This window comes from Schistocerca nitens, chromosome 4, assembly GCF_023898315.1.
Source record: "Schistocerca nitens isolate TAMUIC-IGC-003100 chromosome 4, iqSchNite1.1, whole genome shotgun sequence".
Taxonomy (NCBI): Eukaryota; Metazoa; Arthropoda; class Insecta; order Orthoptera; family Acrididae; genus Schistocerca; species Schistocerca nitens.
Window position 1 is genome coordinate 756,920,327 of NC_064617.1, and position 19,313 is coordinate 756,939,639.

General features: G+C 43.9%; 1 pseudogene; it reads right to left on the reverse strand.

Moving 5' to 3' along the window:
* Nucleotides 1-589: 589 nt before the first annotated feature.
* LOC126253986 (5S ribosomal RNA) lies at nucleotides 590-707 on the reverse strand (annotated as a pseudogene).
* Nucleotides 708-19,313: the final 18,606 nt, after the last annotated feature.

A 19,313-nucleotide genomic window follows, 5' to 3' on the forward strand; every position in this document is an offset into this window, starting at 1 on the left:
CATAAATGACTGCCTTGGGCGCCGTAGATTTGTTTCATAGTTAGTGGTAAAAAAGACAGTTGTGGGAGATTTCACTTCTGGTTTCAACTTGTGAAGCGTCGGAGCAATCCCACTTTAAATACTGCCCAGCTTGCGTAAGCAGTCATTACCTCGAAGCTGGTTCTATGGTGTATTACACTTAGTACCAGCAGTGATTGTTGTGTTTTCAAACAGTTTTTATTATAGGTCTATAGTTACATTGTTATGATGTTGATAGGGGCGCGAACTATGGAAAAGTTTTTAAATTTGTCAAGTGAATGTAAAAAGCAAGACCTTGCTGAGGTCAATAACGAAAGTTCTAATGAAGATAGGAAACACTGCATAGAAATATGACTTAAGCTACTTACATTTTGGTTTCACGTGCACTTTTGCGAACAATGACGAGCGTCCACAATGTGTTTTGTGTTTCAAACTGCTTTCTGTTGAATTAAACCTAGCAAATTATAGCATCAGTTAGAAAGTGTTCATAAGAATGACATGGTAAATTTCCTTTCCATTCTGGGTCTGTGCTCCTCAATTGGCATCACGAGGCTGAGTGCACCCCGAAATATGGCAACAGCGCATGGCGGCCTGGATGGTCACCCATCCAAGTGCCGACCACGCCCGACAGCGCTTAACTTCGGTGATCTCACGGGAACCGGTGTATCCACTGCGGCAAGGCCGTTGCCTATAAATTAATGGCATCATAGCATATTCTACAAAATGGCGGTAAATATCAACGTAAGATACTTCGAAATTACAGTGTGTGTATAATATAATGACGTCATGTTAATCTGCAAAATGACGGAGAGAAATGTTAGTCCTCTAGGCGAAATGTGTGTGTGAGCAGGATGCTTTCTCACATAAAATGCTAGCCAATATTACCATAACTAATGACTGCCTTGAAGTTTTGTATCTTAACTAACACAATTACTAGCAAAGTGTTGGCCATTTTCTGTAATTTGCTATAATTGTATCCTTTTTTAACACGCAAATGCCCACTATAAGCACACTATGGAAACATTGCTACGTCAAAACTCATCTCCTGAATTTTTGCACTGTCTCCGCTCATCCTTCTGTGCGCATTTACGTTAAATATTCGAATGTTCTGAGTATGGGTAATATATACTATGTGTTTGCAATCGCGACAGACAGCAGACTGACTGCCGCCGTGTGTTTGTTAGAGGTTAATACTACGACTTTATAGAGAATTTATTCGCTATGGGATGACAGACATGTCCATTAGGCAGCAGCAAACCCGTACTCGCGTACTAAGCATTTCTGCCCGACTGGTGTTATATGGGCGAGTGTTAAAAGTATTGACTCGCTCACTAAATATTTTTGCAAGTCCCAACTTGTCAGGACTTGTCAAGATGGTGAAATATGAAGTTGCAGAGGGACATTAATATGAAGTCTGTTTACTGGTTGAGTCGGATGGTACGTATAAAACAGTAAATAACAAGTACGTCAGTGCCATTGTACAAGTATTTTATTAAAACAGTGGAAGACACACATTTTGCACCATAATACTGGCAAATATAGATATTATTGAATTATGAGTGAGTGTGCAAATCAGAGTTATTTCGTAGATCTTACCCTAAACAAATGCGTTTGACACATGGGTATATAATGCAAACAATCTGTGTCATAGGTTTAATTAATCATTTAACGAGGAAATCGAGACACTGTTGTATAGCAGGTAGTATTACATATTGCAGCAAATGGCTGATCTTAATAACTATGTTTTGTTTGTAATGTATTGAGGTTCGATTTGCAAGTACAGTGTTTGCCCTACACAGGAGGAAAACATTAACTGGATAATGTTATACTTGTATTTTTCTATATTATGCTACTGCAGTGCAGGTACGGTACACCGAAAATAACGTTACCATGTCTTCGTATCGTCCTTGTCAAGTGTGTTCACATTCTTCGAACTCACTGACTTTTATAATCACTTCATTGGGACTCTAATGCTGCAAACAAATGTCTATTATTTGCCATATAGTATCTCATTTGTTACTCTTAGAAATCCTGTGGACATAGCTGTCTGTTATATAGTACTGTCCATTGAGCGACTTTTGCTTCTGTGGAAATTAACATGGACATGTCTATGACGGCAACACTATACAGGGTGGTCCATTGATAGTAATGATGATGCCCAAGTAGGTGTTTTAGCCGCTGTTGCGGCTAATCCGCACATCAGTAGCAGACAAATTGCACGAGAATCGGGAATCTCAAAAACGTCGGGGTTGAGAACGATACATCAACATCGATTGCACCCGTACCATATTTCTACGCCCCAAGAATTGCATGGTGACGACTTTGAACGTCGCGTACAGTTCTGCCACTGGGCACAAGAGAAATTACGGGACGATGACAGATTTTTTGCACGCTTTCTATTTAGCGACGAAGCGTCATTCTGTTTCACTGTATGACAAAATGGCGATGTACTTCGAACATGATGGATGTCCGGCACATAGCTCGCGTGCGGTTGAAGCGGTGTTGAATAGCATATTTCATGACAGGTGGATTGGTCGTCGAAGCACCGCACGTTCGCCAGATCTGACGTCCCCGGATTTCTTTCTGTGGGGAAAGTTGAAGGAATATTTGCTATCGTGATCCACCGACAACGCCTGACAACATGCGTCAGCGCATTGTCAATGCATGTGCGAACATTACGGAAGGCGAACTACTCGCTGTTGAGAGGAATGTCGTTACACGTAATGCCAAATGTACTGAGGTTGACGGGCATCCTCTTGAGCATTTATTGCATTAATGTGGTATTGACATGTAATCACGCTGTAACAGCATGCGTTCTCAGAAATGGTAAGTTCACAAAGGCACATGTATCACACTGGAACAACCGAAATAAAATGTTCAAACGTACCAATGTTCTGTATTTTAATTTTAAAAACCTACCTGTTACCAACTGTTCGTCTAAAATTGTGAGCCATATGTTTGTGACTATTACAGTGCCATCTACCACAAAGCGAAAAAAGTGGTCCAACTAAAACATTCATATTTCTTTACGTACTACACGAATATGTATTAAAAATGCGGGTTCCTATTTAAACAAACGCAGTTGATATCCTTTTGACCTATGGAAGCGCCATCTAGCGGGCCAACCATAAAGCCATCTGGTTTCCCCCTTCAAGCTAGACAAGTTTTGTTCTTTGTAGTTTTTTCGTTTGACGCTTATTTCGTGAGATATTTGGCCCAGTCACGATCAGTGGACCACCCTGTATATTAGAGAATGCCAGCTAAATCATTCAGAGGAGTGCGAACGAGTTGCCATTGAAGGGAGCTAGCCTCACATCATATGATCTACATTTAGGGTGTGCTAACCCAGAGTAACGCACATCGTATGGTGAACTACGCTGAAGAGCCAAAGAAACTGGTACAAGTGCCTAACATCGTGTAGGGCCCCCACAAGCATGCAGAAGTGCCGCAACACGACATGGCATGGACTCGAACAATTTTTGAAGTAGTGCTGGAGGGAACTGACACTACGAGTCCTGCAGGGCTATCCATAAATCAGTAGAGTACGAGACGGTTGTCGTAGCGGCCCATTATTGTTAACCCGCAGACCAGACACGCAAGATGGGTTGCCAACCCCCTTTCAGCAGCGCGGAGAGGAACATCGCCATCGGACAGAAACAATAACAGACTTTCCAAATAAACACGGAACTACTTCGCCAGGCAATATGTGACAGTATTACACTAATCGAAGCTCATATGACTGATGTAGCATTCTGCTGACCTGGCTTTATAAGCACGCCAAGACCGACCGTCAGACAGGCAGTGTATACCAACCACTAGGAACAGCTCTGGCCAGTACTTACGAGGGCCCTAGCATTGTATTTACTCGCTGTAGCATTGTAGTAGCACATTGTATTTTGTATTGTGTAGAGTAAATTTTGGTCGGTATTTGTCTTCCATTGTCTTGTTTCCTTATTTGATTTTTCACCACAAGAATTGTGGATTTTCTTGTTGTTCTTGTGTTAAAACTTAGTGTATGCCAAGAAGACGCTGTTTTCTTTAATTATAATAAAGTGTGTTCAAATTGACTGTTAGTTCTTTTTCCTGCCGACCACAGGACACAACAGTTATTGGCGACGAGGATAAAATTTTCATTTTCGAACAGAATGGCCTTCTCAGAGGAACTTCATCAGTCCTTGGTGGAAACTCTGCAGCAGATTCAGGCAGTGCTCACAAGGTCAGAACATCGCTCTCACTCCCCAGCGTTGCAAGAGGCAGCTCATAGAGTAGATTCCATCACAGATAAAATGAGCACTTTGCACGTGATTCCACCGATGTTTCCGGCTTTCGATAGGTCTGTCGAATCATGGCCAAATTATGTAGAATGGTTGGAACAAATTTACTGCCACATGGGATCCACGATGAAAATCTAAGTCGGGCTTTCTTTATAGCAACAGTCGGTCACAGATGTATCATTTAATTCAACAATTGAACCCTGAGCAGTCCCCTCGCGATCTCTCATTTGCCCATATTAAGGGCTGCCCTTTTGAGTACTTTGACGCACAAATACACCTCACCTCCGCCCATCAGACTTTCTTCTCTTGTCACAAGTCACCAGGTCAGACATATCGGGCATGGATTATGACTCCCCAGGGTCTCTCCCGCGATTGTAAATTCTGGTGTGCCAACATTGCCTGCAAGCAATCTTATGCCTCTTCGTTGATTCGCGATATGGTGATGTTTCACGCACGAGATGAGGGTCTTTGAGCTGATATTTTGAAATTACAGGACCCGTCCTTCGACACCTGCCACCCATCATTCGTGCGTTTGAACAGTATCACCGGCTACAACCACCGTGTCTTGATCCAGCTGTTTTAGCGGCTCGCCAGTTCCCTAGCACTGAGCGGGAGTCTCGTCGATCCGTTGGTCCATCCTGTGACAGGAAATCTTTCACCCAGCTTCCCTCCTGTTCAGACTGTTTCCAGACTCACCACTGGTTGGAGGGCCCCTACCAGCGAGCAAGATGCACAACTTACAGCCGAGCAGGCCATTTTGCCGTGGTGTGTCAGGCTTCGCAGAAACATTGCATAGATGCCACGCTTCCTGCAGATGCACAGGCTCGTCACAAATCGTCACCTCAGGACCTGGATGCCTCACATTCCATTGACGGTCAAGTATTCTCCATCATTCCCCAGTCGGGTGATCGTTTTCTCCTTACCTTGGAGGTCATGCATATTCCGGTTGTCTTCCAAATTGACATGGCATCAGCCGTTTCTATTGTGTATGGTGTCACACCAACGGTTGGGCTCGCCGGCTTTATCCCCAGACACTTGCACCTTCCACAGTTTCAGTAATCACTCTGTATCGACGGCGTTTTTTCCTCACAAATCTCTTACAGCAGTCTTTCCTTCACCACTCAGTTTTTGGTGGTCAGATGGCCCGGCGCTACTAACCTTCAGGGTGTGGACATTTTTGGTCCTCTGGATTTCTCAGTGCAGGACGCAGTACAGGCAGTATCGGTTCCCTTATCAGATACCCTCCTCGCCCCGTTGCTCAGCAAATACGAAACATTGTTCTCATTCCCCACGCCAGGGGTGAAGGGTTTCACTGTGCATGTTCAGCTTCTTCCCTCTGCTGTTCCTCGTTTTTTTAAGGCCTGCCCAGTCCCCTTTGCTCTCCGAGACAGGGTTCAGGTGGAACTTCGCCACTTACAAGATGAAGGCATCCTTTCTCCTGTCGTGCACAGTCGCTGGGTGATGCCTATTGTGATAGTCAAGAAGCCGAAGAGCGCTTTATGCATCTGTGGCGATTTTAAGGTCACAGTCAATTCTTAGTCCGTCACCGATGCCTGTCCTGTCCCATCAGTGGATGACATACTCACACGTCATGCGGGCTCAACCATTATCACCAAAATTGATTTGCGCGATGCTTAGTTGCAGCTACCGTTGGTCAAGGAATCGCAGCAGATCCTAGTCATCAATACCCCGTGTGACCTTTTCTGGTACAATCGCCAGCCGTTTGGCATCGCCAGGACTCCCGCCATTTCCCAAAATTATTTGGAACACCTCACTAGCTAGGTGCCTGCGGCAGCCAATTATCTGGACGATGTCATCGTCGGTGACTCGTCCATGATGGACCTCGCGGACAAGCTGGATCGGCTGTTTCAGTATATATATATATATATATATATATATATATATATATATATATATATATATATATATATATATATTTTTTTTTTTTTTTTTTTTTCCTGCACAGCTCTAAGGAGTATGTCGAGGTGTTTCAAAACCTGCTTCCTCCCACCAACGTGAAGCAATTGCAATCCGTTCTTGGTCAAATCAACTATTATCGGCGTTTTATACCCCATGCCGCCGAGATTTCGGCGCCCCTGACCCGGTTATTGCACAGGGGTGTGCACTCGGTTTGGGACACGGCGTGCGAGCAGGCTTTCACGCGTCTCAAGTCAGCTGTTTCCTGCCCTCCTTGTCTGGCCGCTTACGATCCTTCCCTGCCCCTCATCGTCGCTGCTGATGCCTCGGACTATGACCTTGGTGCGGTCCTCTCGTAAGTGGTCGACGGCGTTGAGAGGCCCATGGTTTTCGCATCCAAAAAATTGACCAACACTCAAATCAAATACAGTAAAACTGAAAAGGAAGCTTTGGCGCTGGTTTCCCCCCTGACGAAATTCTACGATTTCGTGTATGGTCGTCATTTCAAGCTGCAGACCGATCACAAACCTCTGGTTTCTTTGTTTCACGTGGGTGCTGCAGTGCCCACCCAAACGCCACGCCGCCTCCAGTGTTGGACACTCTTCCTGGTGACATTCGACTTTGATATTGTCTACCGCACCTCTGAACGGTCCGCAAACGTCCATTTTCTGTCCCGGCTGCCTGCCGGGGCGGACCGTGAGTTTGACACTTCCCCCTTGGTTTGTTTCCATGTGGAACCAGACGTGGACGCAGCTCTAGACGCGCTTCCATTGGATGCTGATGCAGTACGGTGGCCACCGCTCAGGATGAGACGCTGCAAGCTCTATGCCGCCAAATCGTTGTGGGTTGGCCGACCAGCCATTGTAGCGTACACAATGCAGAGGTCCAGCATTTTTGGGATCATCAGCTCAGTCTCTTTTTCCAAAGTGGCGTCATCCTTCTGCATAGTGATTTGGACATTCCCTGGGTGGTCATACCACTTGCGTTGCACTGCTGTGTCCTCGACCTCCTCCACACTGGCCATCAGGACATTGTCCTCACCAAACAGCTGGCCCGCCGACACCTTTATTGGTGTGGTATAGATAAAGACATTGCCTCCCTCGTTCAACCTGCATCATGTGGCAAATACGTCAGTATTTTTTGTGGCCGGATGCAGCTGCTCTATGGGAACATCTCCATTTGGATTACACAGGGCTGTTTCATGGTTCCCAGTGGCTCATGCTGATAGACTCCAGGTTGGGATACCCTTATCTCTCCTGCATGATGAACACCACTTCTGCTGAGACTATCAAAATTCTCCAGCGCCTCTTTTCTGTCAAGGGACTCCCCATAACGATTGTTATGGATAACAGTCCACAGTCTACTTTGACCGAGCTTAAGCAATTCTGTGCTGCCAATGAATTTCCCTCGTCCGTACCACCCCATTTCACCTCGCATCAAATGGCCGGGTGGAACATTTTGTGCAGACATTCTAGACCCAGCTCGATAAACTGTTGAGCCATCACCGGCTGGAGGAGGCCATGCTTCTTTTATTTCCTATGTACTGCGCCGCCCCCATGACAGTAAAAGTCCTGAGGAGATAATTCATGGTTTACCATTCCACTCCCCCTTGTCCTGTCCTGGTTCCTGAGGCTTCTCACTCTCCCACCTGCACACCCATGCACTTCTTACATGTCGGACAGGAGGTCTGGGCGTGAACCCTCTCTCATCCACGGGTGCGCTGTGCACCTGCTGTCATCCCCGAGCTCTGTGGCTGGGCGATGGAGTCTCTCTGCCGGGCCGATGGTTCTGCCACCTGCCGGCACCTCAATCAGCTCTGCCCTCATCTGGTGGACCACGACGCTCTGGCGTAGGTGCCAGTCCCTATCGCCAACAGCCCTGTGTCGGAACCTCTGCTTCTGCTTCCACCACAACTGCTGTCTCCGCCACCAGCTGCCTGTGCTGCATCACTGCCTCCCGTCCCTGCTGGCCAAGAACCCATGGGAGTTGACCAGGATGCCCCTACTCCTATGCAGGTTTGTGGTGCTGCGCATTTTTTTCCCGTGGGAAATATGTCATAGTGGCCCCTTATTGTTAACCCGCAGACCAGACACGCAAGATGGATTGCTAATCTCCTTTCAGCAGTGCGGAGAGAAACATCACTAGTGGATATAAACAATAATAGACTTTCCAAATAAACACGGAACTACTTCGCCAGACAACATGTGACAGTGTTCCACCAATTGAAGCTCATATGACTGATGTAGCATTCTGCTGACCTGGCTTTATAAGCACGCCAAGACCGACCGTCAGACAGGCAGTGTTTACCAACCGCTAGGAACAGCTCTGGCCAGTACTTACGCTGGCCCTAGCATTGTATTCACTCGCTGTTGCATTGTAGTAGCACATTGTATTTTATATTGTGTAGAGTAGAATTTGGTCAGTATTTGTCTTTCATTGTCTTGTTTCCTTACCTGATTTGTCACAAGAGTTCCGGATTTTCTTGTTGTTCTTACGTTTAAAACGCCGAGAAACGCTTTTTTCTTTAATTATAATAAAGTGTGTTCAAATTGACTGTTAGTTCTTTTTCCTGCCGACTGCAGGACACAACAGTGGTGGAGATCTCTTCTGAACAGCACGTTGCAAGGCATCCCAGACATGCTCAATAATGTACATGTCTGGGGAGTTTGGTGGCCAGCGGAAGTGTGTACACTCAGAAGAGTGTTCCTGTAACCACTCTGTAGTAATTCTGGACGTTTGGGGTGTCGCATTGTCCTGCTGCAACTGCCCAAGTCCTTCGGAAAGCACAACGGACGTGAATGGATGCAGGTGGTCAGACAGGATGCTTACATATGTGAAATCTGTCAGGGTCGTATCTAGACATATCAAGGCTCGCATATCACTTCAACTGCACATGCCCCATACCATTACAGAGCCTCCACCAGCTGAACAGTCCTCTGCTGACATGCAGGGTCCATGACTCATGATGCTGTCTCCATAAAAATACGAGTCCATCCGCTTGGTACAATTTGAAACAAGACTCGTCCGACCACGCAATATGTTTCCAGTCATCAACAGCCCAATGTCGGTGTTGACGGACCCAGGTGAAGTGTAAAGCTATGTGTCATACAGTCATCAAGGGTACACGAGTGGGCCTTCAGCTGCGAAAGCCCATATCCATGATGTTCGTTGAATGGTTCGCATGCTGACGCTTGTTGACAGCCCAGCATTGAAATCTGCAGCAATTTGCAGAAGGGTTGCACTTCTGTCACACTGAACGATTCTCTTCAGTCATCGTTGGCCCCATTCTTGCAGGATCTTTTTCCAGCCACAGCGATGTCCAAGATTTGATGTCTTACCAGATTCCTTATATTCGAGGCACACTCGTGAAATGGATATACAGGAAAATCCCCACTTCATCGCTACCTCGGAGATGCTATATGCTCGTGCACTGACTACAGCACTCACTTAAATCTTGGTTCAAATGGTTCAAATGGCTCTGAGCACTATGGGACTCAACTGCTGTGGTCATCAGTCCCCTAGAACTTAGAACTACTTAAACCTAACTAACCTAAGGACATCACACACATCCATGCCCGAGGCAGGATTCGAACCTGCGACCGTAGCAGTCGCACGGTTCCGGACTGCGCGCCTAGAACCGCGAGACCACCGCGGCCGGCGCACAAATCTTGATAACCTGCCATTGTAGCACCAGTAACCGATCTAACGACTGCGCCAGACACTTGTCTTATATAGGCGTTGCCGACCGCAGCGCCGCATTCTGCCTCTGTATTTGAATATGCGTGCCTATACCAATTTCTTTGGCACTTCATTGTATCAGGGGCAGTCAAATGAAAACCGAACACCCGCCACAATGGGACAGTGGAATGGTTCCATTAAAAAATAATCACCACACGCATTAAGACATTTATTCTACTGGGAGACGAGAATCGATTTGCGTTTCGTAGAACGCAGTCCACCACTTACTGATCCACAACCGCACCCACTCTTGTACTTTCTCGTCCAACTGAAACCGACGTTCACACAAGCCTTTCTTCAGGTCGCCAAAGATGTGAAAATCAAACGGTGAAAGATCCGGGGTGTACAGAGGATGTTCCTGGGATGAATGATTGTTTCCACTTTGTTTTCGACACCTGCCGGACCTTTCAGTTCTTTTTGCGAACTTAATTTGTGAAAGATAAATGTATAATTTGGTAACATACACGGTTCTCAATTATCTCTGAAAACAGGTATGGCAGACGCCCAAAGTCATGTTCCGCTAATTCTTTTTAGCAATGTATTACGCTGGTAGATCATGCATTTTTACGTGTGACCAATAGTATGCTGACAGGAATTGCCGTGTGTTCGCATACCATAAGGAGCATCGTTTTTGAACAACAAAAATAATCTGAGGGTCTCCAAAAATGGATAGTTACCGATTTGGGATTGATTGATGTCTAACTGGTCTCCGCCACCAGTGTGTGTGTGTGTGTGTGTGTGTGTGTGTGTGTGTGTGTGTGTGTGTTTGTGTGTGTGTCATTGATATCTTGGAGCTGTTAGATACTTTATATTACACTTTTAATAACAATATTCATTTTATTTTCAGCAGGCATCATGAACTTTCAAGTGCGCGAACGTATACTTACACTATAGGATGATTACATCAGGCATAATATTGCACTGTTCCACTTTTTTCACATGAAGTCGAAGTTCTCTCACTATCATCCTGTAGACAACGTATAACAATCTACAAACACATTCTCAGAAGTCATTTAAGGAAATTAATATGACTCTCGGAAATGTACGACGATGTAATCTATCTATTTGCAAGAAATAGTGCATGTAAAAAGCGATCTGTTGTGTTTACTCCATGATTTGAAATCATAGTGTGCTCTAAGGAGTATATTTGGTAGTTAATGTGGTGGGACGGAGGCGTCTAGATAGTAAGCAGGTATAAACGGACATGTTCTGCTATTAATAACAAGAAATAACAAGTTTGTTTGCGTGGACATCCTCGGCAGCAAGCACAGAAACATTTGTTTTGTAAATAAAGACACCTTTTCTTGCTGCAACTGTAATTTATTTTTCCCAGACGCGTTTCGCTTCTTTTTCCTTTTTTTTTTTTTTTTTTACTCTGAGGCATATTCAGTGGACTCACACTGAAGTAGCCTTTAGAGTTAAAAAGGCAAAACGCACCTGGGCGAAACAAATTACAGCTGCAGCAAGAGAAGGCGATTTTATTTACAAAACTAACAAATGCTTGAACAGTTATTATTATCTTTCCGTATGCTTATACCAATATGGTGAGAATGAAGTTGTTGTTAAGGTCGCTGCATCTATATGCTCTTTTCCAGTCACAACAATGCATCTCCAACTCATCTACCGAGAGAAGAGTATTTAAACTCGTTCACTGTAAACTAACTACTCAGCCATTTTCTGAGTTGCCATTGAATTAATAATTACCAATTTTAAAACAATGTTAACGTCATGTCTAAGTAGTTCACTCTGCTATCCGTTTGTGAAAATGTAGAAGGCGATCCTCCGAGTATAGAAATAGGCTTTGACCATTCCTAAAACACAGCCACCTGAAACAACATTTGCCGTGACAGAGTTTTTATGTGCTTACGCGAATGATGATGCGTAATGCAGAAACCATACACTACCAGATCAAAAGTATCTGGACGCCTATTAGGGGACATTAATTCGTGGTATGTTCACCCTTCGTCTTTTTGTTGGCTTGAACTCTGCCGAGATCACTTTCAGTGGTATCTTTATGTTTGTAGAGGAATGGCATCCCATTCTTCCTGAGGAGTCGAAACCAGAGAAGGGGGTCATCTTGTACACTGCAGTCTGAGCAAAGTCGACGTACTAACTCATCCCAAAGGTGTACCATTCGGTTCAAGTCGGAAATCTAGGTAGGGCAGCGCAGGATAGGCCAGTTCGTTTCAGAGAATGTTATTGTCCACAAACCATTGCCTTACAGATGCTCAGAGCCGAACCCAGGATTTTCGTCTGGGGAGGGGAGCTGAGTTCATAGAAATTTTGTATCGTTGTGTCATCTTCAAACTCTCTATACGTGTTTTCTTAATATATTAAAATACAATTCCAACTACAATAGAGAGAAAATTTTCGGAACTTACATTAGAAAGCTATGTTACAAATAATCTTCTTCTCTACCTTTTTTTTGGGGGCAGGGACAGGAATAGTTCTGGGGGAGGGGTGCTGCAGCCTCACAGACGAATCCCACCCCCGGTTACGAACCCCACACCCGGTTTCGCCTCTGCAGATGATGCTTTATGACATGGTTTGCTGTCATGCTGATACAATCAGTCTTTTTCTCCAAACCGTTCCTCTTCTGTACTCAGTACACACTGCTCAAAAAGTGTTCATCTCTTTTCGCACTTAGCTTTTGCTTAAGCGCAATAGAGGGACCACACCCTAACGACGAAAAACACTCCCATACCGCAACACAACCTCCTCTGTACTTCTTCGTTGGCAAGTAACGTTCTCCAAGCATTCGCCAAATGCGTGTGATCCATCCCTCGATGATGATGATGATGTTTGGTATGTGGGGCGCTCAACTGTGCAATCGTCAAGTCCTGTACAAAGTCCCAATTTTGTTCCCAGTCCAATTTTTTTAACAGTCCAATCCAGCCACAGTCACGAATGATGAGGGTGATGATGAAATGATGAGGACAACACAAACACCCAGTCCCCAGGTAGAGAAAATCCCCAACACGCGCGGGAATCGAACCCGGGATCCCGTGATCCAGAAGTAGCAACGCTAGCCACTGGACCACGAGCTGCCGACTCCATCCCTCGAAGTCATTCCTTTCCTGTCATCCACTGTTCAGTAGTGTCGCTCCTTACACCACCTCAAGCGTCACTTAGTAGTGGCTAAAGAAATGTCTGGCTTATGATAACTTGCTCGACCATTGTACCCGATTTGTTTTAATTCCCTACACACAGTCATTGTGCTAGATGGACTGCTGGTAGCATCTTGGAACTCAAGAGTGATTCCTTCCGCTCGTTTCATGTGATGTTTTCACTACCAACCTCCGCAGTGCTCGACAGTCCCTGTCCATCAGTACATCAGGTCTAGCTGTGGATGTTCCTATACATTTCCACTTCACAAGCACATAACCAGCAGTCGACTTGGACAGTTTCAGAGGGGTTGAAATGTCCCTGATGGATGTTTTTACTCATGTGACACCCAGTGACTAGTCGACGGAATTTTGGAAATTTGTAGTAAGGTCTTATGGGACCAAACTGGTCCCTAAGCTTACACACTACTTAACCTAACTTACGCAAGGACAACACACACTTCATGCCCGAGGGAGGACTCGAACCTCCGACGGGGAGAGCCGCGCGAACCGTGACAAGGCGCCATAGACCTCTCGGCTACCCTGCGCGGCACTAGTCGACGTTAGAAGGCACTGAGAACCCGTGATCGATCCACTTTGCTATTTCTGCTTTCCTATTCCCAGCCTCCTTTTATACTGGCTGATCTGCCTCTCGTCACATCTAGTGGTCAATTCCGCATTAGACAGGGATGTCAAGATACTTCTCATGAGATTGCTCATATCTTCAAACTGCTAAATGCTGGAGAAGATGACATGCGTTTGTTTAACGTAATGGTAGATTGTCAACAGGAAACAACTAGTAAGGATCTTTTCTCTACCAATACCTGGACTTATTTGCAATGTCAAACATTTGTTATTTGAAATCCAGGTGAGAATATAACATAGTTAATACGAGGCTTTTCTTATTTAGTGGTCCTCATTTTTGCCCTTAATGTATATTCGGTGGCTTATAAAACACACATTTGATCCAATTAACAATCCTCATATTAAGATAAAAGGGTTTGCTAACGAAACGGAAATAACCAATGAGAGTACATTTGGGAACGGAAGAGCATTCGTGACTTCATGCTACAAAATTCCAGATGCTGTTATTTGAGTTCTTCCTTGCTAATCGAATGAAATGCCGCTGACTATTACACCAAACAGCTTTTGTTGGAAGCTGGTGGCAATGGAAATTTATGGATTTACTTTCCTACTAGAGACTTCAGGAACACTTTTTTAAATGTTCATTGTGAGTTTTTCACATTTCCGTTTATACTTCTGTTAGTTACGACAACTTGGTTTGAACAGCGTGCCTAAGCCACAAATTCTCCTCTTCACCTTCCCCGATGTCAGCTGTTTTCGCCGCGTTATCATAAAATTTATTTCTTTATTGCCGTTGCGTCACTACTCACGGCATTGTGTAGTCCGTGTAAAACGAATGTGGACACACATATATTTTGGCTTCAGAGCTAGTATGGAGGAGAATGAAGCTGGTAATAAACTCATTGATTTGAAATGTTAGTTACGAAGCGAAGCAACAAAAGTTAGAATTTTAACATGTGCTGCGTCACGCAGAGAAAGGTCGTAAATGAGGACAACACGATGCACATAAAAGAAATACAGGAACCTTGGATTTTATTATTTGTTCTTTTGAAAGCTGTCTTCAGACGTGTTAGCAGCCTAATTTCAACAAAACTGATTCCCGCAGTTAATTATAATGTTTGCACTTCACTGAATATTTGGAGATCAGACATTGTGCTAACTTAAAAATCCCTTCTGTAAGTAGAACAACATGGCGAGCTGTGCCCCCTAATAGTAACATCCTGAAAGTGTTACGCATTCATCGGCTTAGTGCAACAAGTTACAGTGCAGATCATGTACAGTATAAAATAGAGAGGTAGAGAAATGCTGGGACGTAAATTAGTGTATGACTCATTCATGGTTCGCAACTAATGGGACGCTGTTATGAGTGATGTCACAACTAGCCAACATACCTGCTTATACTACGGACGATTTTTCAGGCGACCATTTACGTTACCGTTTTGTTACCACAATGGCGCTATGCACAAGTACGGGCATGGGCGATCGAAAAATCTGCCAATACTTTAAAATCTGTTAGGAGACACAAAATTACCGGTCGATGGCGTACACATACAGTTCTGCATGTCCACCTGCTCGTGTGTTGTTTTTAGTCGACTGTGTGAACTGCAATTTGTGAATTCAACAAAGATAACAATGGGGTATTGACTTTGTCGATTATATTTCAACTAAATAAAATCTAATTACTATGAATAACGGCGTTGTAATAAATGATATGAGAGCCGTTGATCTACAGACTGGTGTAGTTCCAAAATACCGACGAATGTGATCTCAGTTCTTCATAAAACCTACTGAATGATCTTTCACTTTCCTTGTGCCTATTACTGGATTTGCGTAACATTTTATCCGCCATTTCTTCAAGCAGAGTGCGGAAACTTCCTACTATTTCAAAATCGATGTTTATCTGAACTGTTACGTTGTTCTCGGTCCTTTAAGTGTAAGGTTAGTTTGATGCAGATCTCCAGTCCTGTCGCTTGCCAGAGTACCCTTTTCATCAACGATCAGCCTTATATGTAAGCCTGCCCCTGCGTTTTTTTCCCTCTTGACTATTCATCTACTATACGCACATGGCCTTTTCCTGTGGGCGAGCGAGGAATCATTAGAAGTCAAATGACTCCGGACTGGTACGCAACAACGAAACTTTGTCTCGAAACCTGACAGAAAATCCGAAGAGATTCTGATCGTATGTGAAGTATGTTAGCGGCAAGAAATAATCAATGCCTTCTCTGCACGATAGCAATGGAGATAGTATAGAAGACAGTGCAGCCAAAGCAGAGTTACTAAACACAGCCTTCCGAAATGCCTTCTCAAAAGAAGCCGAAGTAAATATTCGAGAACTCGAATCGAGAACAGGTGCCAACATGAGTAACGTAGAAGTAAATATCCTCAGAGTAGTGAAGCAAATTAAATCACTGAATAAAAGCAAGTCTTCTGGTCCAGACTGTATACCAATTAGGTTCCTTTCGGAGTATGCTGATGCATTATCTCCATACTTAACAATGATATACAACCGTTCGCTAGACGAAAGATCCGTACCCAAAGACTGGAAAGTTGCACAGGTCACACCAATATTCAAGAAAGGTAGTAGGAGTAATCCACTAAATTACAGGCCCATATCGTTAACGTCGATATGCAGCAGGATTTTGGAACATATATTGTGTTTGAACATTATGAATTACCTCGAAGAAAACGGTCTATTGACGCACAGTCAACATGGGCTTAGAAAACATCGTTCCTGTGAAACACAGCTAGCTTTTTATACACGTGAAGTGCTGAGTGCTATTGACAAGGGATTTCAGATTGATTCCGTATTCCTGGATTTCCGGTAAGCTTTTGACACCGTACCACACAAGCGGTTCGTAGTGAAATTGCGTGCGTATGGAATATCATCTCAGTTAAGTGACTGGATTTGTGATATTCTGTCAGAGAGGTCACAGTTCGTAGTAATTGACGGAAAGTCATCGAGTAAAACAGAAGTGATTTCTGGCGTTCCCCAAGGTAGTGTTATAGGTCCTTTGCTGTTCCTTACTTCCTTACCTATATAAACGATTTGGGAGACAATTTGAGCAGCCGTCTTCGGTTATTTGCAGATTACGCTTTCGTTTATCGACTAATAAAGTCATCAGATGATCAGAACAAACTGCAAAACGATTTAGAAAATATATCTGAATGGTGCGAAAAGTGGCAGTTGACCCTAAATAACGAAAAGTGTGAGGTCATCCACATGAGTGCTAAAAGGGACTCCTTGAACTTCGATTCACGATAAATCAGTCTAATCTAAAAGCCGTAAATTCAACTAAATACCTAGGTATTGCAATTATGAACAACTTAAATTGGAAGGAACACATAGAAAATGTTGTGGGGAAGGCTAACCAAAGACTGCGTTTTATTGGCAGGACACTTAGAAAATGTAACAGACGTACTAAGGAGACTGCCTACACTACACTTGTCCGTCCTCTTTTAGAATACTACTGCGCGGTGTGGGATCCTTACCAGATAGGACTGACGGAGTACATCGAAAAAGTTCAAAGACAGGAAGCACGTTTTGTATTATCGCGAAATATGGGAGAGAGTGTCACAGAAATGATACAGGATTTGGGCTTGACATCATTAAAAGAAACGTGTTTTTCGTTGCGACGGAATCTTTTCACGAAATTCGAATCCCCAACTTTCTCCTCCGATTGCGAAAATATTTTGTTGACACCAACCTACATAGGGAGGAACGATCACCACGATAAAATAAGGGAAATCAGAGCTCTTACGGAAAGATATAGGTGTTCATTATTTCCGCGCGCTATAGGAGATTGGAATAATAGAGAATTGTGAAGGTGGTTCGATGAACCCTCGGCCAGGCACTTAAATGTGATTTGCAGAGTATCCATGTAGATATAGATGTAGATAACCTTAACTGTTAAACAATACAACACAACACATTGCCCTCCTAAAAAGGCAAAATTATATCGTGTGTTTAAAACTTCTCGCAGGACGTCTTCGTTCCTTAATTGACGAATCCAACTGACTTACAACTATCTCTTGTAATAACACATTTTAAAGGTTCCATAATAGTTTCATTTCTGTTTCCCCATTGTGTGCTTCTGCCCCCGACCAATCGATAAATCACTATTGCGCGAACAGTTTTTAGCCGATTTACCGAAGTTCGACGCACCCTGATTTCCAATAAGGCAGAGCCAAATATCCGTCATGCGCGCCTATCCTAAACAGATCGACTTTGTACATATAGATACACACAATAATAAACTCTGAAGTTAGAGACAGGCATTTGCCACAGAATAAGGCAAAAGGTGTATCTTGCTACCAGTCACAAGTTATCCGTGGTCTCCGTGTAGCGTTACTGCCTTGTAAAACATTAGATTTCTTATGTGCGTTAAATGTTGTAAGGTGCACTGATACTGTTTGTTCGCTACGCACTAGTATAACGTATAGGAACTGAGCATTAGGTGCTGAAAGTTGCACGAATGTACGCTGTCATGGAGTGAAAAGAGAAATGGAAGCAAAGGGTGAACTAATAACTATTGAATAATTGGCGAAGAGAGAAATATGTGAAAAACATCTACAGGAAGAAGGGACAGGCTAGTAGGGCATGGGTTAAGACACCAGGGAATAACTTCCGAGGTACTATAGGGAGTTGCAGAGGGTAGAAACTGTCAGGGAAGACAGAGGTTGCAATACATCCAACAAATAAATTATGACATAGGATGCAAGTGCTACCCTTGAGATGAGGAGGCTGGCGCAATAGAGAAATTCAGGTGCGCCGCATGGAACTAGTCAGAAGCCCGATGACCAAACAAACTGGACCTACTGTGTATTTACATATAACCATGAAACAAAGAAGCCTAAGAACTAAGATGCAGAAATCCCGATGTCAGCAAAAAGACGTCCAATTCTTTTTTTTTTTTTTTTTACAAAGTTTGAAGCAATTATGTAGTACCTTTACTTTTTTTGTATTTCACGTGAAACATTGCGCTGCTGTCAAAACTTCAAATCTGTGGTCTTGCTAGCACAATGATTTGTCTCCGATGAGCTTCATACCCAAAATACCTAATTATCCTACAACCTCTTACGTTGCCTGTACGTGTTTCATAACTGTTCCAGCACTTAATCAGGCTACACACGCGCTGTTACAGCTGTGCACTAGGCTCAGCAATGGTTTTAGATCTGAGAAGCCACGACTGTTTCATACGTGGAGAAAGTGTTATGTTGTATAAAGAATGGTTGGGTGTATACGTGGACAAGGAAAAACAAATTCCCGGATTTTTCCCGGTTAAAAATACACTTTCTCCCGGGTGAAAATACACTTTTTCCGTGTTAAGTGTCGGTATACTCTTCAATTCTTTGAATGTGTATGTTTTTATATACCGACGTGTTGTAAGACCTTTGATGTGCAGCAACATGCACGCTGCATATATCCGTATTACGAAGGTATAAATTTGAATTCCACCCCCGGCGGGGTCAGGGATTTTCTCGGCCTCGTGATGACTGGGTGTTGTGTGATGTCCTTACGTTAGTTAGGTTTAAGTAGTTCTAAGTTCTAGGGGACTGATGACCATAGATGTTAATCCCATAGTGCTCAGAGCCATTTGAATTCCACCAAACACCGCATGTCACTTTCGGAAGCATTGAAATTGAGATTCCGAGGCGCTTTTGTAAGCCAGACATAGCT